The 19,279-nt window shown below is 37.2% G+C and overlaps 1 long non-coding RNA gene across 4 annotated transcripts in view; it reads right to left on the bottom strand.

The window, feature by feature from the left end:
• Positions 1-2,281: 2,281 nt before the first annotated feature.
• LOC136884863 (uncharacterized) overlaps positions 2,282-19,279 on the bottom strand; it is a 33,904-nt gene continuing 16,906 nt past the window's right edge. For all 4 annotated transcript variants that reach the window (XR_011018895.1, XR_011018896.1, XR_011018897.1 and 1 more), the window contains 3 exons: positions 19,018-19,196; positions 17,014-17,207; positions 2,282-3,178 (listed from right to left, as the gene is read on the bottom strand). This is a non-coding gene — a long non-coding RNA (uncharacterized lncRNA). The remainder of the gene's footprint in view (positions 3,179-17,013; positions 17,208-19,017; positions 19,197-19,279) is intronic.

The raw sequence follows: 19,279 nt of genomic DNA, 5'->3' as shown, positions 1-19,279 counted from the left end.
GTCTTTTGTCTTTTGTCTTTTGTCTTTTGTCTTTTGTCTTTTGTCTTTTGTCTTTTGTCTTTTGTCTTTTGTCTTTTGTCTTTTGTCTTTTGTCTTTTGTCTTTTGTCTTTTGTCTTTTGTCTTTTGTCTTTTGTCTTTTGTCTTTTGTCTTTTGTCTTTTGTCTTTTGTCTTTTGTCTTTTGTCTTTTGTCTTTTGTCTTTTGTCTTTTGTCTTTTGTCTTTTGTCTTTTGTCTTTTGTCTTTTGTCTTTTGTCTTTTGTCTTTTGTCTTTTGTCTTTTGTCTTTTGTCTTTTGTCTTTTGTCTTTTGTCTTTTGTCTTTTGTCTTTTGTCTTTTGTCTTTTGTCTTTTGTCTTTTGTCTTTTGTCTTTTGTCTTTTGTCTTTTGTCTTTTGTCTTTTGTCTTTTGTCTTTTGTCTTTTGTCTTTTGTCTTTTGTCTTTTGTCTTTTGTCTTTTGTCTTTTGTCTTTTGTCTTTTGTCTTTTGTCTTTTGTCTTTTGTCTTTTGTCTTTTGTCTTTTGTCTTTTGTCTTTTGTCTTTTGTCTTTTGTCTTTTGTCTTTTGTCTTTTGTCTTTTGTCTTTTGTCTTTTGTCTTTTGTCTTTTGTCTTTTGTCTTTTGTCTTTTGTCTTTTGTCTTTTGTCTTTTGTCTTTTGTCTTTTGTCTTTTGTCTTTTGTCTTTTGTCTTTTGTCTTTTGTCTTTTGTCTTTTGTCTTTTGTCTTTTGTCTTTTGTCTTTTGTCTTTTGTCTTTTGTCTTTTGTCTTTTGTCTTTTGTCTTTTGTCTTTTGTCTTTTGTCTTTTGTCTTTTGTCTTTTGTCTTTTGTCTTTTGTCTTTTGTCTTTTGTCTTTTGTCTTTTGTCTTTTGTCTTTTGTCTTTTGTCTTTTGTCTTTTGTCTTTTGTCTTTTGTCTTTTGTCTTTTGTCTTTTGTCTTTTGTCTTTTGTCTTTTGTCTTTTGTCTTTTGTCTTTTGTCTTTTGTCTTTTGTCTTTTGTCTTTTGTCTTTTGTCTTTTGTCTTTTGTCTTTTGTCTTTTGTCTTTTGTCTTTTGTCTTTTGTCTTTTGTCTTTTGTCTTTTGTCTTTTGTCTTTTGTCTTTTGTCTTTTGTCTTTTGTCTTTTGTCTTTTGTCTTTTGTCTTTTGTCTTTTGTCTTTTGTCTTTTGTCTTTTGTCTTTTGTCTTTTGTCTTTTGTCTTTTGTCTTTTGTCTTTTGTCTTTTGTCTTTTGTCTTTTGTCTTTTGTCTTTTGTCTTTTGTCTTTTGTCTTTTGTCTTTTGTCTTTTGTCTTTTGTCTTTTGTCTTTTGTCTTTTGTCTTTTGTCTTTTGTCTTTTGTCTTTTGTCTTTTGTCTTTTGTCTTTTGTCTTTTGTCTTTTGTCTTTTGTCTTTTGTCTTTTGTCTTTTGTCTTTTGTCTTTTGTCTTTTGTCTTTTGTCTTTTGTCTTTTGTCTTTTGTCTTTTGTCTTTTGTCTTTTGTCTTTTGTCTTTTGTCTTTTGTCTTTTGTCTTTTGTCTTTTGTCTTTTGTCTTTTGTCTTTTGTCTTTTGTCTTTTGTCTTTTGTCTTTTGTCTTTTGTCTTTTGTCTTTTGTCTTTTGTCTTTTGTCTTTTGTCTTTTGTCTTTTGTCTTTTGTCTTTTGTCTTTTGTCTTTTGTCTTTTGTCTTTTGTCTTTTGTCTTTTGTCTTTTGTCTTTTGTCTTTTGTCTTTTGTCTTTTGTCTTTTGTCTTTTGTCTTTTGTCTTTTGTCTTTTGTCTTTTGTCTTTTGTCTTTTGTCTTTTGTCTTTTGTCTTTTGTCTTTTGTCTTTTGTCTTTTGTCTTTTGTCTTTTGTCTTTTGTCTTTTGTCTTTTGTCTTTTGTCTTTTGTCTTTTGTCTTTTGTCTTTTGTCTTTTGTCTTTTGTCTTTTGTCTTTTGTCTTTTGTCTTTTGTCTTTTGTCTTTTGTCTTTTGTCTTTTGTCTTTTGTCTTTTGTCTTTTGTCTTTTGTCTTTTGTCTTTTGTCTTTTGTCTTTTGTCTTTTGTCTTTTGTCTTTTGTCTTTTGTCTTTTGTCTTTTGTCTTTTGTCTTTTGTCTTTTGTCTTTTGTCTTTTGTCTTTTGTCTTTTGTCTTTTGTCTTTTGTCTTTTGTCTTTTGTCTTTTGTCTTTTGTCTTTTGTCTTTTGTCTTTTGTCTTTTGTCTTTTGTCTTTTGTCTTTTGTCTTTTGTCTTTTGTCTTTTGTCTTTTGTCTTTTGTCTTTTGTCTTTTGTCTTTTGTCTACCGGTTGCAAAAATAAATACATCCAATATTATTACCCCATTGGGGTTATTTATGTTGTTTATTTACTGTACATAGTTTGCTGCTACAAAGTGCAATTGCTGCACACTTGTATATTCTTCTGCAATAAATATTGAAACAACCAAGCCAAAACAAGTTTTATTTCATTGTAACTACATTGACAATAGAGAATATTCCTATACAAATATTCATATGATAATGGAGAAAACATATACATATACAGTGCATCACACAAGACACAGTATAAGTGAATGCTACATCAACAGTCACCATTACAAATGTAGTACATTACAGGTGTCAATCACTTCAATGTTCTACATCAAGGCCTCTCTGGGTGTATGCACCCAGTGCAAACAAAGACAACTACCTCCTACCTTAGCCAGACACAAAGCATTGCTCTGTACCACTGTCTGCATACATTACATTCTGGGGATGTGAGAGGCCCTGTTCTACATGCATTGCATAAAATACATACCACTCATACAATGTACATTCCAATGATGATTGCCCATATAAAATAAATATGTATACAAGTACATTCTTTTTCAAGTAACAAATATTACATTCAGTCATAATTTATATACCATCATCTTCAAAACAACAAATTACATACATTATTTCTTCCTATACAGCCAACATAGAAGTGTAGCACATTTTTCACTATTGTACATGAATCCTTTTCAAATAAATATTGAGACAAGCAATGCAAAATTGTTTTATTTCATGAAAATGACATGTTGATAAGATAACATGATATCTTGATCACAACATGAGCATGAATTCCTCCCAGTCTTTCCCTTACATTCATACATTAATCCATTTCCACTAAGACACTTCATAAATTGCAGGTAAGTACACCACATATCTTCCTAGGTTCCAAGATATTCTCCACTTTCAATCACAGCACTCATACATAACAAACCTGCAAATAAAAAAAAATTACCTTCCTGCACTAACTCAACACATTACATAATAGGAAAAGACCTTTCAAAAACCAGTCACAGGATCTACAGATACAATGTGAAAAGTGGCATGAAACATAATTTCATGGCTACATGAAAAGAAGGTAATTTCTCTACAATAAAACAAATATTATAAGGGAATTGTTAATCAAGTAATAGAAATGAATGTATCTTGACCAATGTGCAGTATGCTACAAGGAAGTTTCATAAATTACAAACATTAACATATCATCAACCTATTCCATTCAGTGTACATCTCCCACCATATACTGCACTAACATCCAAAATGAAATCTGACACCCACTCTGCAGGAAAACAAACCTCGCTCATCACTCATTCAAGTGCAGAAACCTCCTACTTCAGTTACATTACATGCAATTACTATGTGGCAAACCAAATATATATATATTTATAAAAGAAGACTTTTGTCTGTACATTGCTCAGAAGTTAAAAAGAATGGTATTTCTGTATCAGTCATGTCCATAGTAACAAGGAAATGTACTTTTTGCTGTTCCATAATTTATGTATGTACACACATCACAAGAAAACAGCAAGACAATTTAATGAAAATTGGTATGTAAAGTCGGGGGGGGGGGGGGGGTAGAGCTGCTACAAATCATTGCATTCACGCTGAGTGAAATGGTACTTTAAGGGAAGGCCTTAAATTTAATGATCAAATATTTATATTATTACCATCCTATTGATAAATGCTAAATAACAAAAGATATATGGAATTAAATTTCCAATCAATTATGTCTTACGCATTTCTACCATACCGCCTCTGATAACACAGGTATTAATGAATTTGCATTCTTCTTACTAAGTCCATATCAGTGCCAAGCCACAAGACAATGGGCAGTCTAGGCTATAAATAATTTTCTTTGCCCAACATGAAATGGTACTTTAAGAGAAGGCACCTAAAATGTAGTTGTTTAATACCAATACCAATGTTATTGGTCCAATCAAAAAGTAAAACATAACAAAAGTTATAAATCATCTGAAATTGTATCATCTATGTTTCATTCAGTTTTACCATACTAAATATGGTAAGAGTGGTATTTCAGAAGGCCTACAATATCACAAGTGCATAACACTGATCAACAAGAACTTTACATTGACCATTGTTTGTTGTGATGTTCTTCATTTCTTATGGTAACGCTCAACTCCAATAGATGGGATTAGTACTGCGTACAGAGTATAACAGCCTCACTGAACATTGGCTGGGGATTTCAAAAACTTACTTCTTTAGCATGCCATTCCTCTGGTTCATACATTTTCTGACTCTGCCACTACATAACACACACAGACTTCTGAAGCCATTTCCAGACTGCAGGGTCCTCTACCTACTCCAGCAGGATGTTGCCTTCTTTGTACCAACGCTGTCGTTTCGTTAATAAATTCGAATTTTTCACTCTTACCTTTCTTATCCTTATCTAATGACAGTTCTATTGTTGCCTGCAATTTCACTGTTAAAGTGCTCAATTTACTTTCTCAATGTTCATGATTTTTAAAACAATGTTTTCAGACAGTATCTTCTTTCTCCCACCCAATACAAACTTTACACATTAAAATATTGCATTCCAAAACACATACACCTTCACCAACTGTTTACCTCTGCTGTGCACCATAGCACTTGTGGAGCAACCCATCTTCACTACTGTCCATGATCACTTTTTTAAAATTTTAACCTGACCATGAAGCAAAAATACACCAGTCAATTGTGCTGTTTGTAGATGTAATTAGAGATTCCACGATTGCACAATGCCGTGAGGAGACAGGCTGGGGTGAGATTACCAGCCACCACAAGAACAACATTACAAACATTACATTTGGCAAGAAGCCTGGACCCAACCCCTTTCCTTTGATGCCATGTCTTAAAAGAGATTTTCCACAACATTAATGATAATATATTTCTTTACTCTTGATGAATTTTTCTTCACTCTTCCTTTTTCTTTTCATACATCATCTTCGCACAAAATGTCAAGTTCGTTATTCACTACAGATTCCGCTGTAATATCGCACTTATCGTGAAATAATTACATTCTGCTCTAAAATGGCCTTATCGCTTTAATATGCAAACATAATATCCGTGTTTATCGTTAATGCAAAAAAAACGTGCCTCTATCAATAAATATTTCGTATCATTTACTTCAGTGCTCCATTACAACATGACATTTACTCAACACTATAAATCCTCTCTGTCCTTATTTGCTTTCTACACCACATTCACAATTACAGTCCTTAATACAGACATTAAACTAATAACTTATTATTCCCACCATTACATCACTGTTCAATTGTTCTCATGCAAGCTAAGTGGACTTCAAAGCAGCAGTCACATCCAGGTAATAATCCCTCACCTGTTCCTGAATCAAACCACAGACCACCACATAAGAGGCTGCATTGGTCCCCATACAATGCACAACTTAACAAATTCACTACCCCTTCACAATTTATTGCCAGGAAAATACAACTAAACATTTCAAGCATTTCACTTTCCTTCTAATTCCTGTGGCCAGCACCAAGTGCTTGCTGCATGGCCAGTGGTTTCTTCATTTCCAGTATTCAAAATCACTGTGTCTCTCACAACATAATTATCCCAGAACATTGAATTATATTGTCAGCAATTCTTCAAATTCACCTTCCCTGCCAAGGTTAACCTAATGAGGCCAGACAGCAGAACCCTCAATTACATGGAAGCTGGGCCTGGCATGACCTGAAAGTTCCATACGTCTGCCACACAGGCATCAAGACAAAAGTTCTATTTCTTCCTATCGCTAACAATGAGACATATAAGACCTTTTAACATAAAATCCATAATGAAGCAAGATCACAAACACTTATAACATTTTTCAGGGGTTCCACCCATTCAATACAAAACAATGTTGTCTGAATTTCCTACAACACATTACATTTATTAAGCAGTACAACTTTCAGATTACTTTGGTGCCATCAGCTGCACGAAAATCATTACAACAAGGCAATTAAAATATAAAAGACATTAACATTTATTAGCACTAGCTCCTCAATACTTATGTTTAAATATATATTTTAACATATCTTCAGGACACATTTGTATGTTTCCCCCTAACCACATCATAAGCTAATGCAAAACCAAATATATACTCTGCTAAGGGAATTGAGTTTTACAGGATCACACATTTTAGTATCAAACATTTACACATTAAAGTAGCAAAATGTGGTTTCTGTGTAATATCGTTCTGTTATTGTAATAGAAGTTCAAACTAAACAGCTCAGAATTTTAACACACTCATCAAAACCCCACTTGAACTCATAAACCCCCAAACAACCAAAGAGGTGGAAACAGCACTCAAATAGTTGAAAAATTATAAGGCATGCCAAGAAGACCAAGTTTTTGCAGAAATGTGGAAATATGCCACTGATACAGTTCCAACTTCCTTATACATGGCCCTAACAAAAATCTGGATAACAAAAGTTTCCCCAACACTGGACCACAGTCATAATCCAGACACTCCACAAAAAAAGGAGATAAAAGCAATCCAGATAATTACAGAGGTACCTCTCTTTGAAACTGCACATACAACATTTTATCCAGAATCCTACACAGGAGGATCAAAGAGCGACTACATGAAGAATTATGTGAATACCAAGAAGGCTTTAGACCTACGAGAAGTTGTGCAGAACAAATAATCACTTTAAATTTAGCCATAGGATATTACAAGAAGCAAAAAAAACCTCTTGCAATAACCTTTGTGGACTTTAAGAAAGCTTACAACTGTATCCATAGATCTACAATGTTCAAAATCTTAAGAAATTTTGGGCTCCATCCTAAATTAATCAAATTGATAGAACTCACCTTCATCAACACTAAATCAAAAGGCCAGTTCAGAGGGGAATTCTCTGACCAATTCATCAAAATCATGTTTAAGACAAGGAGATTGCTTGTCACCACTGCTGCTCAACTGTGCCTTGCAATATATGAGGGAATGATACGAGATTAACCAAAAGAACATCCCAATTGGAAGACCCAAAGACAACACAAGTTTAAATTGCCTAGGATTTGCCGATGACCTTGCTCTCTTGTACAACAATATTCAGGAAATCAGAAAACAGGTTACATCACTACAGGAAATAGCACAGAAATACTGGTCTTGGAATATCTTTTGAAAAGACAGTAATCATGTTAACTATACCACCATTCATAAAAAAAAATTGCCATTGTACATAAATTTCAATATCTGGCAGAAATCATAACATATAACCTCAATGAAAAGCCAGCATGGCATAACAGAATAAATAAACTGACCAGAGCATAATATGTCACCAAGAATACCTACTACAAAAAGGGCCTGTCAATAGGAACAAAATTAAAACATTAAACAACAGTCACTCAACCACAAGAAACATCTGCAAGCAAAACCATCTCCAAAAAAAACAAACACTGCACAAACTGACAAAATACTCAAGAAAGAGAGAATCAAAGCCTCCGTGGCTCAGACGGCAGCGCGTCAGCCTCTCACCGCTGGATACCGTGGTTCAAATCCCAGACACTCCATGTGAGATTTGTGCTGGCCAAAGCAGAGGCAGGACAGGTTTTTCTCCGGGTACTCTGGTTTTCCTGTCATCATAGCATCTAACACTCATCGTAATAACAGCCTATATCTGATTCATTCATTACATCCCTGACCCGGTCAAAGACTGGAAAACAGGTTGTAGGTTCTCATTTTTCAGAGAGAAGAATCATTACAATGTGCATCAACAAATCATCCCAAAAACATGGACACTGGAGAGTAGCTTCTAATGAAACAGTCTGCAACAAAATACTGGGACAATAATTTACGTGTTCCAACTTCTTCTCGCATAATACCAATATAAATGGTCCGTTATTGGACATTATAAAATTTTCCAACTAACTCATTCTTGGCTGCCAGCGTTTCACCCTCGTGTGCTAGGCTGGGCTCATCAGTTGGTACCTATCACACCTACCACGGAATGAGTTAGCTGGAAAATTTATTATGTCCAATAACGGACCATTTATATTGGTACTAGCAATTGTACCCGTGCTTCGCTACAGTATTCCAGATTGTATACGGATATCGAAGTAAATTACTGTACATGAAGCTAATAATAATTTTTAAATTGCATGTAAATTGGCGTTATCCGAGAAAAAGCATACGGAGGTCCGCAGACGATGTTTCCAATGTAAAGTGCAAGTCGTGGAGTTGTGATGATAACGACAGGTGCACTTGTCTACCACAATTCATTATGTTTTAGAAACGTTGCATAGGGTGAAATTTGTGTAAGATTTTCACACAGTGCATTACTTGTCAGATATTTATGCGACAGCTTCAAACATAGAATTTCACTCTCATATGGGTACTGGGTAGGCCAATATTCGTGTAGAATTTCATGATCCCATCTTTCGTATAAGTCAATGAAACCATCAATTGTACGTGTACAAAGTGCAAAATTTAGGTAATCCAGAAATATAGAAAATTTTAATGTATAAGGGACACAGATACGACAAAAGGTCATAGGACCAAAGTTGTAGATCACTCCAAATTGAACGGAGATTGTGCCATCCGTTTTGTGATACAACTTACCGTTTAGCAACGAAATACATCGTAAGGAAGGACTGCACCGTCATTAAAATTGCCTCCACATTTCGATATTTTTCGGGGGTGAAAAATAAAATGTTTTAACATCTCTTAAATTTTCCATCGGTTACATGCTAAAATTTGCAAAATTTAAATTTTCTAACTTTTCTGGGAGATTGTGCTGCGATCTTGATATGGGGGAGTGGGTTAAAAATGAGGACTTTAAGGAAACTTTTAAGCCCATAAAACCTGTAGGTTCTGGATAAATATCACCGACTGTGTTCTTATGCAGGTTTGAAACTCCCAGCATGTACCCCACAATTTGACATTTTTCTAGGGATCCTGAAGTCATCAGCTTGTCTGGTACCAAGTTTTAAATTTCTAAGATGCCTAGAATGGTCTCACTAATTTCCGTCTGCTTTCATTTTTATGCCTTAATATTGTATATAGTACAGTATATATAGATCGCGCCAAACAAACTTCCATTTATTAGTATGGATAATATTTTACCCGCTTCGCTAGTAATTCTAGGGGCGTCTTACTCCCACAGTACGTTTTCCAGGTAGTAAGTCATACTTGAAAGTCATACTGGAACATACACACGTCCATTATCTCGGTCATTTATGACAATTTATTTTTTCACCCTTTCTCACCCCCTATGCCAAAGGGGGCTGAAGTTAGACTTTAAACATCCGGAATGTTGCTATTCATCTCAGCGACCCGGAAAACTATCCATTAGACAGTATATTCCATTACTATTATATCTCACTCCCCATTCCCCACCCTAAAGGGGGCTAAACTTTGAGTTTTAAAAAATCGGAATGTTACTATCCATCTCAGCGACCCCGAAAAGTATGGATTCGACACTACTTTTGATGATTTGTATATTTCAGACCGCTTGCACTCCCGCCCCTAAGGGTTCCTAGGGTGTTTTACCCCCATGTGCTTTGTCTCCTGATACTAAAAATTCGGACTGTCACTATTCACCTCAGCGACTATGTATTCGACACTATTATTTCTATATATCATTATTATTTCTATATATCACTCTTCCATCGCCCCCAACCACGAAGGGGGCTGAACTTGGACTTTAAAAAATTACGGAGTGTCACTGTTCATCTCAGCGACCCCAAAAAGTATGGATTCGACAGTATTTTCGATCATTTTTATATCTCAGCCCCTTCACCCCCACCTGCCCCTAAGGGTTCCTGGGCTGTCTTACCCCCACGTGGTTTGTCTCCTGATACTAAAACTCCGGAATGTACAATTCACCTCGGCGACCCCGAAAACTATGTATTCGACACTATTTTCGTTTAATTTTATATATCACTCCCCCTCGCCTCCACCCCAAAGGGGGTTGAACTTCAACTTTTTAAAAAATCCGGGGTGTCACTATTCATATCAGCAACCCTAAAAAGTATGGATTCAACAGTATTTTCGTTAATTTGTTTATCTGACCCCCCTGCCCCCCTCCCCTAAGGGTTCCTGGGCTTTCTTACCCCCACGTTGTTTGTCTCCTGATACTAAAAATCCAGAGTATACAATTCACTTCGGCGACCCCCGAAAACTATGTATTCCACATTAGCTCTGCCGTGTAGTCGATAGACTTGTAACTGTGTAGAACATCGGGTAATTCTTGTAAAAGTTGCTTGTTGAAAGAAATGAATGACATGATATATGATAGTAAGAATGAAGAGGATGAAACCCGGCGCCGGCATATATGCCATTCCTCGCAAATAACTCAAGACTTAACGTCCCGATCCGACGAACGAATCATCATCAACGTCATATGCCCTCCCACCATTTAAGACCAAAAACAGCTTCCTATGTCCTGGACGTAAAATGGCTCCTTGAATATTGTGTTCTCTACCTATCTCATGGACGTTGCCTAGCAACAGCGACTCGATGCATTTAATCTTGGTGACAGCACGTTGGATTGTCATATCCCAATGCACGTTTTCCGATGGTTTTTCGTTCATAACTCACCAACGAAAGCAAAAATGAAAATTCCGGCTTCGAGGTGCATTCGGACCCCTTTCCATCTACCTATGTTCAAAATTTCAGACCTCTACGTGCTGTAAATTTTCCTGGGCATCGCGCACAGACAGACAAACACTTCCGTTTATAATATTACTAGCAAATGTACCCATGCTTCGCTACGGTATTCCAGATTGAATACGGATATCGAAGTAAATTATTGCATATGAAGTTAATAATAATTTTTAAATTGCATGTAAATTGGCGTTATCCGAGAAAAATCATAGAGAGTTCCGCAGACAATGTTTCCAATGTAAAGTGCGAGTTGTGGAGTTGTGATAACGACAGGTGCAGGAAGAAAGTTTTAAAGATGGAAGGATTCAAAGGGAGGGAGGCAAAGAAAACCGGCACAAAGTGGTCTGAATAAAGAAAAAAACATAGTGAAACAGCGAAGGAATATTGGAAGAAGAGGAAGAGGAAGGAACAACAACAAAGGATGAAGAATTGAAACTCAAATGTGGTCCCCAGTAGGCCCTAACACAAGAATAATAATAAAATAACATCTGCTAACCAATTCATCATCGCCGAGCAAAAACTACTTGACATGAATCAAATTTCGGAGATACATTTATATTACAGTGTAGGTGCTCACTAACGGAGGATTTTCGGATATTCCCGCACTAAGCAGGTTAAAAGGGGGGTTAATTTTAAAATTGAGGATATCTATATCTAAAAAACTTAAAAGTTTACAGACGTAAAGGTTGGTATTTCGAATCTCCAACAAAAATAAAGGAACATGTATCTTTTCAATTTTCACAAAATCCCATTAACGGGGGTGAAAAATGGGGGAAAAGGAATTGAACACCTTTTATGAGGAGACGTCTCAAAAACTGAAGATGTTACAGACATGAAAATTGGTATTTGGAATCTCCTTTGAAAATAAAGAAACACACATTCTTGTGAAGTGTTACAGTCGCTGCACTGAAACCTGTAAACTCCCAACTTAGTAAAAGGGTCCGATTTGTTGACCAGGTTGGAATTCTGGAGAACATCCATAGTTCTGTTCTTGGTGCGGAAAGCAATATTGACGTTATGTTTCTTGAATAGGTTGCTAACGCTGTAGATATTTTGATTGAATGTAACAGTTATATAGCACAAACTGGGAGCTTCAAGATTAGATATGCCGAACATCTAAATGCAATTAAATACAATAGGTTTTCCGCAGTTTGTCAGCACATACAAGATTATAAACACAAATTTAATGGATTACATCAAGATTTAACAATATCAGACACGTTGAGCAAAGGCCCCTTACTAGATATTGCGGAAGCCTGTTACATACATCTAGACCAATACTTCAATCCTACTCTCAACTTGAACGACACTTCCGAAAAGCCCAGAATTTTATTTAATTCTCTCATTTCACTTCTCAACAGTGTCAAACGCCCTAAAAATACCTCGTTTTTTCAGATTATACGTCACACATGTTATCCTTCCCTACCACACCCACCTGACTCCACCCCCTCCATCACCCCCCCCCCCCCCCCACACTCCTGACCCACACTTTTCCCTCCCTTAACGATGTTCTATGCTTCTCCTTGCCACTCTCCATGCATACATCAGGCCGTTTGAGGCGAGTCTCCCACTGAACTTTCTAGTGTTTTGGCATATTTCCAAGATCTCATTTTAAATCTTAACTTTCTTTTCATACTTCAGGTTCCGAATTTGATCAAGAACTTTCTGGCCATATTATCACTTTCTCTTTGGCTGCAATATGATCCACTTCTTAGAGTACCTCATAAATGATGGTTTCTTTTTGCAAGTTGATGTTACAAGCCACCATCAAACCTACTTATGTTAACTTATTATCAATACTCTGTGGAAGGACAGCATCCTATGTCAGTTTTTAGATGTCCGAGTATTATTTTCACCTACTGTTTAGCAGTGCTACGCGTGAGAATTTTTTAATATTCCAAAGTGATCAACTCTTTCAACATTTGTTAAGATCTTCCCTTTCATTTCATACTTTGACCAACAAGCACATAACTTGTTTACATTCTTTTAAGCATTGCATTTTCACTTCATCCTATTAATGTCACTTATTACTAAGGGTCTCTTACATGTACTACATACTTGCATGTCTTTGTTCATGCAATCTGCTGCAGCTGATGATGGTGTCCACAGACACCGATACCGGTACTGAATGAAAAATGTTAACATATTATGTATTGAAAAAAGATGGATCAATCAAATTTCCCTTTATTGTATGTTATCTCCTTTCAATACGGACCAGATATGAAGTTTTTAATGTTGAAGGATACATATACGTCAAAAACTGAAGATGTTACAGTCGTGATAATTGGTATGGGTTGGGAAGAATTGAGAGAAAGAAGAGGAGCTGCTCGACTAAGTGGTATGTTCCGAGCTGTGAGCGGAGAGTTGGCGTGGAATGACATTAGTAGACGAATAAGTTTGAATGGCGTTTATAAAAGTAGGAAAGATCACAATATGAAGATAAAGTTGGAATTCAAGAGGACAAACTGGGGCAAAGGGAGTTAGGGATTGGAATAACTTACCAAGGGAGACGTTCAATACATTTCAAATTTCTTTGAAATCATTTAGGAAAAGACTAGGAAAGCAACAGATAGGGAATCTGCCAGCTGGGCGACTGCCCTAAATGCAGATCAGTATTGATTGATTTCATTGATTGATATTTGGAAGCTGTGTTAAGGAAATGGGTACTGTTTGCTTTTGGAACATTCACTTGAGTGGGGAGTGTGAAAGAAAGTAAAAAAAAATTGAATTCCTTTTCTGGAGAAACATATCTCAAAACTGAAGGTTACAGACGTGGAAACTGGTATTTGGATCTCCTTTAAAAATAAAGACATTTTTTGGGTGGGGGGGTGGGGGGAAATAACTTAACGGGATGGGGTGGAATTAAGGAGTTGAAAGTTTTTCATGAGGATACTTATATCTCAAAAATTGAAGATGTTACAGACATGATAATCTGTACCTGTAATTTTATTTCAAAGTAAAGAAACCCGTAATCTTTTGTCTTTGGAAAATCCAATTGGGGGGGGGATGAACATTTGTATTTGGAATCTTCTTTCAAAGTAAAGAAACACTTGTTCCTTTTGTATTTGGTAAATGCACTTAAGGGGGGTGAATGAATTGAAAAATTAGTTGAATTCTTTGTATGGGGATAATAATCTCTCAAAAAACAAAGATGTTAAGGACGTGAAAATTGGTATTCGGAATCTCCTTTAAAAATAAACACGCACTTTTCGGGAAAGGGGAATCAACTTAACGGGTAGGAGGGGGGAGGGAGAAGGAGTTGAATTACTCTTATGAGGATACTTATATCTCAAAAGAAAAACGCATTCCTTTTCTTTTTTTGGAAAATAGACATAAGGGATGTGGGGTTGAAAATAAATAAAGAGTTGAAATATGTCTGTGAGGATACTTTACCTTAAAAACTTAAGCTGTTACAGACGTAAAACTTGGTATTTTTAATTTCCTTTCAAAATAAACACTTATTCTTGGTGGAAAGAAGTGAAGTGGAATTTTTCTTACGAGTATACATTCATCTCAAAAACTGAAGGTGTTACAGACGTACGGACATGAAAACTAGTATTCGAAATCTCCTTTAATAATAATGAAACACTTATTTCATTGTTTTCGGAAAATCCACTTAAGGGGCTGAAAGGATGTTAAAGATGGTATTTGGAATCTCCTTTAAAAATAAAGAAACAGGTACTTTTGGAAAATACACTTGGGTAGGACTGAACTGAACAAGGGGTTGAAGATGTTACACATGTGGGAATAGGCATCTGGAATCTCCTTTACATTTTCTTAAAAAGACATGTATTTCTCTTCAGCTTGAGAAAAGACTTTCTCACATGTACAGTTCTATGTCACATGGTCATCTTAGCCCCAAAAGGTCATACCACAAACATGCTTTACAAAGAATTCGTGGGGTAAACTGCATTTTTGAAGAATTTTCAGATGTCTCAGTAGAATGCCGAGGAACAATTACTTTGATCAAATTATGAAATCAGGCCGGCGAAGTGCGCAGGTAATTGCTACTTGTCTTAAAACCCTAAAGGGTTTCAATGGAGCGTTAGCATTTTTACCTGTCCTAAGTTTTTCAAAAACCACTTCATATTCAAAGGTGACATTACCTATGATGGCCAGGTTTATAACCTAGATGATTAAAATATGTGCTTTTAAAGAAACTGGAAGTGCTTTGAAACAAAAGTCACCAGGTACAATGGACACATGCTGTGCCATAAATAGGGCTTATATTGAACTGCAGGTGTCCAACCGTTGTCCTGTTTCTGTACGAGGTCGGGTATGAGGTGAGATAAATCTGTCGTGGCGGGTTTCTACGACCTGATGACCTTCCTGACATCAATCTCAGAGAAGTTCATGACATGAAATGAATGAAGTAATAATGACAGTAGGAAGGGAGAGGGTGAAATCCGGTGCCAGCACATAGCCTACTCCTGTCAAATAACACCAAGGGTCCTGCTCAACATTTCCACCTGACAGATGAATCACCATCAACAGCGTCATATGCCCTCACTCCATATGAACACTGCAGAGAGTTTTAGAATTTAATCCAGGCTTTTGGAATGCAATTGAGTGAATAGAAATGGTATGCCATCATTCTGATGGCGCAATTTTCTTCCAACGGGACTCGAACCGGCTAACCACGGTGTCAAGACCATTTAGACTACAACACCTTAACGATGACGGCCACTAAGCGGGCTGTGTTGTAACAGAATGTAAGAGAGACTTCGGTATCAGTTCAGTATAGTTCTGTCACGAATATCTCAGTGGAACAAGAAAGAAAAGACTTAAAAAGGCAATAAACACATTTGTGAAAATAACTTTTTCTCTTAGATCTTGTTAGTGAAACAGTTACAAATGGTACCGGTATTTCTAACATGACAAGTGATATAGGAATAGATAGTAGCACTTTCAGCAATTGTGAAAGTTAAAAAGAAGATTGTGACAAAATTTTCATAAATATAATTAGGCCTTTGTTGTAGGGTACAGATGGATGGTCAGGCAATATCACGTAGGAACCTCGCAATGTCTTATGGCTGGAAGCCTGGTTCACTAATTCCATCCTAGATATCTACGGGTCACTTACATACAAGGACCAGTGCCGTAGCAGAAGATCTCTTGGAGGAACTGCCTCCTCCATAAACTGGTAGGGACTAACTGGGGCACCCATCCCCAAACGTTAACAGCAGCATTGGCCTTACGCTACACAGCAGGAAAGTATGCCTGTCTTGTGTGATATAAGTCACCCAAAGCTGTTGCCTAAAACGAGAGTTACAGGATTGTTTGAGGCCAACTCCCATCGATAAAGTGAACTATCTGGCTGGGATTGCTCCATCTCATATCACGAGAGAAGTGGCTGCCAACAATGGAAGGAGAAAATAATCTACTCTGACATCACACACACTCTACAGATATCAACCTGCTGAAAAGAGCTTCCAAACAACTACTCAACTGATACAAGGAAGAGTTCCCATGTGTCAGGAGAGAACTAGTAATTTGTCTGAATGTAACCTAAGGAATCTCTACCTCCTGGCCATACAGAGAACTGCGCAATCTGGAAATCCCTAAATAGACTGCGAGCTGAAGTTGCAAGAACAAGGGACAACGTAAGTGGCATTTTCTGACCACGCAGTTCTATGGGACTATCACAAATTTCAAACAACACAACATCTCTTAATGTTGTCCATTGTTCCCATCCAGATATATGAGTGATCAAGCTAATTCAAGTGCTCTCGAAGTGGCTAAGTTTTGGGCAGGAACTGTTTTAAGTCACTTGATAACCACATTTTTGTGTCCATTTCATGCTCATTTTTATGCTTTCATGTTTCATATTTTGTACTTCTGACACAAATTAATAAATACCAGCCATTTATCGATGACCATGACTGAGACACATTTATGATCTGATTTTCGCAAAGGGAAAAATTATTTTTATTTTCAAATGACACTAAATTAGGGGACATTACACACAGATGTCATACAGACATGCATTATTATTTACATGATATGTTGTTTTGAAATGCTGGACCCTCTTGTCAATTTATTTCTTATATCGTACAGACATCTGCCATAACTATCCAATAGCTGTCTGGAGATACATCTTTCACAACACTCATGTTTCTTTCAACAATCACACAAATTAATAAATGGAAGTTGAATAATCTTACCTTTAAACTCGTCCAACTGGACTGGTTGTCTCATCTTCACATGTTCCTACCACCAAGTACATCTCCATCCGCTGCCATCAAGTGGACGTCAACTCCTGCCAACTGCACGGATGGACTGCCCCCAGATGTTCCACTCTTCAACCATGTTTGATTTGATGGAGTAGATCCTTCTCAATGCTGCCTGCCCTCGTCTCCTGTAGGTATCGATATTTTATTAGGCCTTATTCTGATTAGTTTTCTCATTCTCAACTTAAGTTTTTTTTATGCCCTTCCCTCATCTTCCTATATATACATACGACAGCATTTTTACTCATAAACAAGAACATTCAAGTGCCATGTGTTTCATATCAGTGTTTAAACTTTCAATCAATATGTATATTCTCAACTACGATAGTGCATTTCTTTCCAATAGATTGAAACAAGACCAATAATTCTATTCTGTGTTCCACGAACACACTACAATTTTTGGAAACCAAAACCAAGAACTTTTAAATGCCAAGTGGTTTGTCTTTGTACATTCAATGCATATGTGTTTCATCTATTTCAGATGGAGGCAGGACTGTTAAGCTCAGGAACATTCTTGAAACACCAATTGCTTCATATCGTATGTGTGTGTTTCCAGTGTTCCGCATCCATGAACGCGCCACAATGTCTTACATTACATTACATTTCATTGTGTGTGTATTTCATCCAGTTTTTTTTAGATAGAAACAGGACTGTCAAGTCCAAGAACGCTCTTAGAGAGCCAAGGTTTCATATCGTAAGTGTTTGTGTCGTGTTTTATCATATTTTCAACCAGTGCATGTGTTTCTAGTGTTCCGTGTTCCATGAACACAACACTGTTTAAGCCAGAACTTTTTAAGTTCCAAGTGCTGCTTCCTATGTGTACGTTACATTTCAAGGTAATGTCTTGCAACCCATTGATGTGTTTCCATGCAATCGCCTTTAGCTACATAATTTTTTATTATGATGATTATCAGATTCCCCTTGATTTTATTTTCAACAAGAACTCGATGACTCCAAGGGAGTCGAAACCAGTCTACTTATAATTTAATATATTTTACACTGTGTTAAATGGTGGAACATCCCTCAATCTCCATCTTATCAAGATACCTTCGGCGGACTTTGACGTCGCAGACATTCTGCGTCCACACGTCCTACACCTTATGGCACAGTGCCCTGGAACAGTGTTCCAACAAGATAATGCACGTCCACACACAGCACGTGTGTCTATGGACTTCCGAGAGCACGTTGAGGTCCTCCCGTGGCCAGCAAGATCCCCGGAGCTCTCCATCATTCAACATGTGTGGGATGACATTGGAAGGGGAGTTCGTCCCAGTGATCCAGAGGGACAGCTGCAACAACTGTGGACGAACTTGCCTCAGGAGAGGATCGAAAGGCTGACTGACACTATTCCACACTGCAGAAGGGCATGCACTGCGGCAAGGAAGGGTGAGACACCAGCGGCCTTGTCTCTTTCATCCCATACTGTAGTCAGTTCAATAACGGCACATATAGTTGTCCTTTCAACCACTCCTCCTGGGTAATTAACTTTTTTTGGCAGGCAGCATATTTTTCTTCAAATGACTAAGTTAGATTCCTGCCATAACTATCCAATAGCTGTCTGGAGAGACTGTTCTTTCACAACACTCATGTCTCCTTCAACAGTCACACATAAAATAAATGAAACTTTAATACTCTCACCACAAACCGAGTCTGGCTCCATGGCTAAATGGTTAGCGTGCTGGACTTTGGTCACAGGGGTCCCAGGTTCCATACCCGGAAGGGTCCGGAATTTTAACCATCATTGCTTGATTTCTCTAGCACGGGGGCTGGATGTATGTGTTGTCTGCATCATTGCATTCTCACCACGACGCGCAGGTCACCTACTGGCGTCAAATCAAACGACCTGCACCTGCCGAGCTGAACATGTCCTCGGACACTCCCGGCACTAAAAGCCATAAGCCATTTCATTACCACTAATTGTCTTACTGGTTGTCTTACCGAGTACATCTCTTGTAGGTGATGGTGTCAAGTGGACGGTGACTCCTGGTGACTGCATCGATCGACATGTTTCGATCTTCAACCATGTACTTCAGTGATTCAGTTGCACGTTCATGTTGGATTTGATGGAGTCTATCCATGTCCACGCTGGCCGCCCTCGTCTCCTGTAGGTACCGCACCTATAAAAATAATGTACGATTATCAAGTAAATGACGCATACCATTCTTCAGATGTTTTAATACGTCTAATTCTTATTAATTTC

The sequence above is a fragment of the Anabrus simplex genome, chromosome 13 (genome assembly GCF_040414725.1).
Source record: "Anabrus simplex isolate iqAnaSimp1 chromosome 13, ASM4041472v1, whole genome shotgun sequence".
Classification (NCBI taxonomy): Eukaryota; Metazoa; Arthropoda; class Insecta; order Orthoptera; family Tettigoniidae; genus Anabrus; species Anabrus simplex.
Note: the sequence above shows the minus strand (reverse complement) of the source record. Positions and strands in the feature narration are given on the sequence as shown.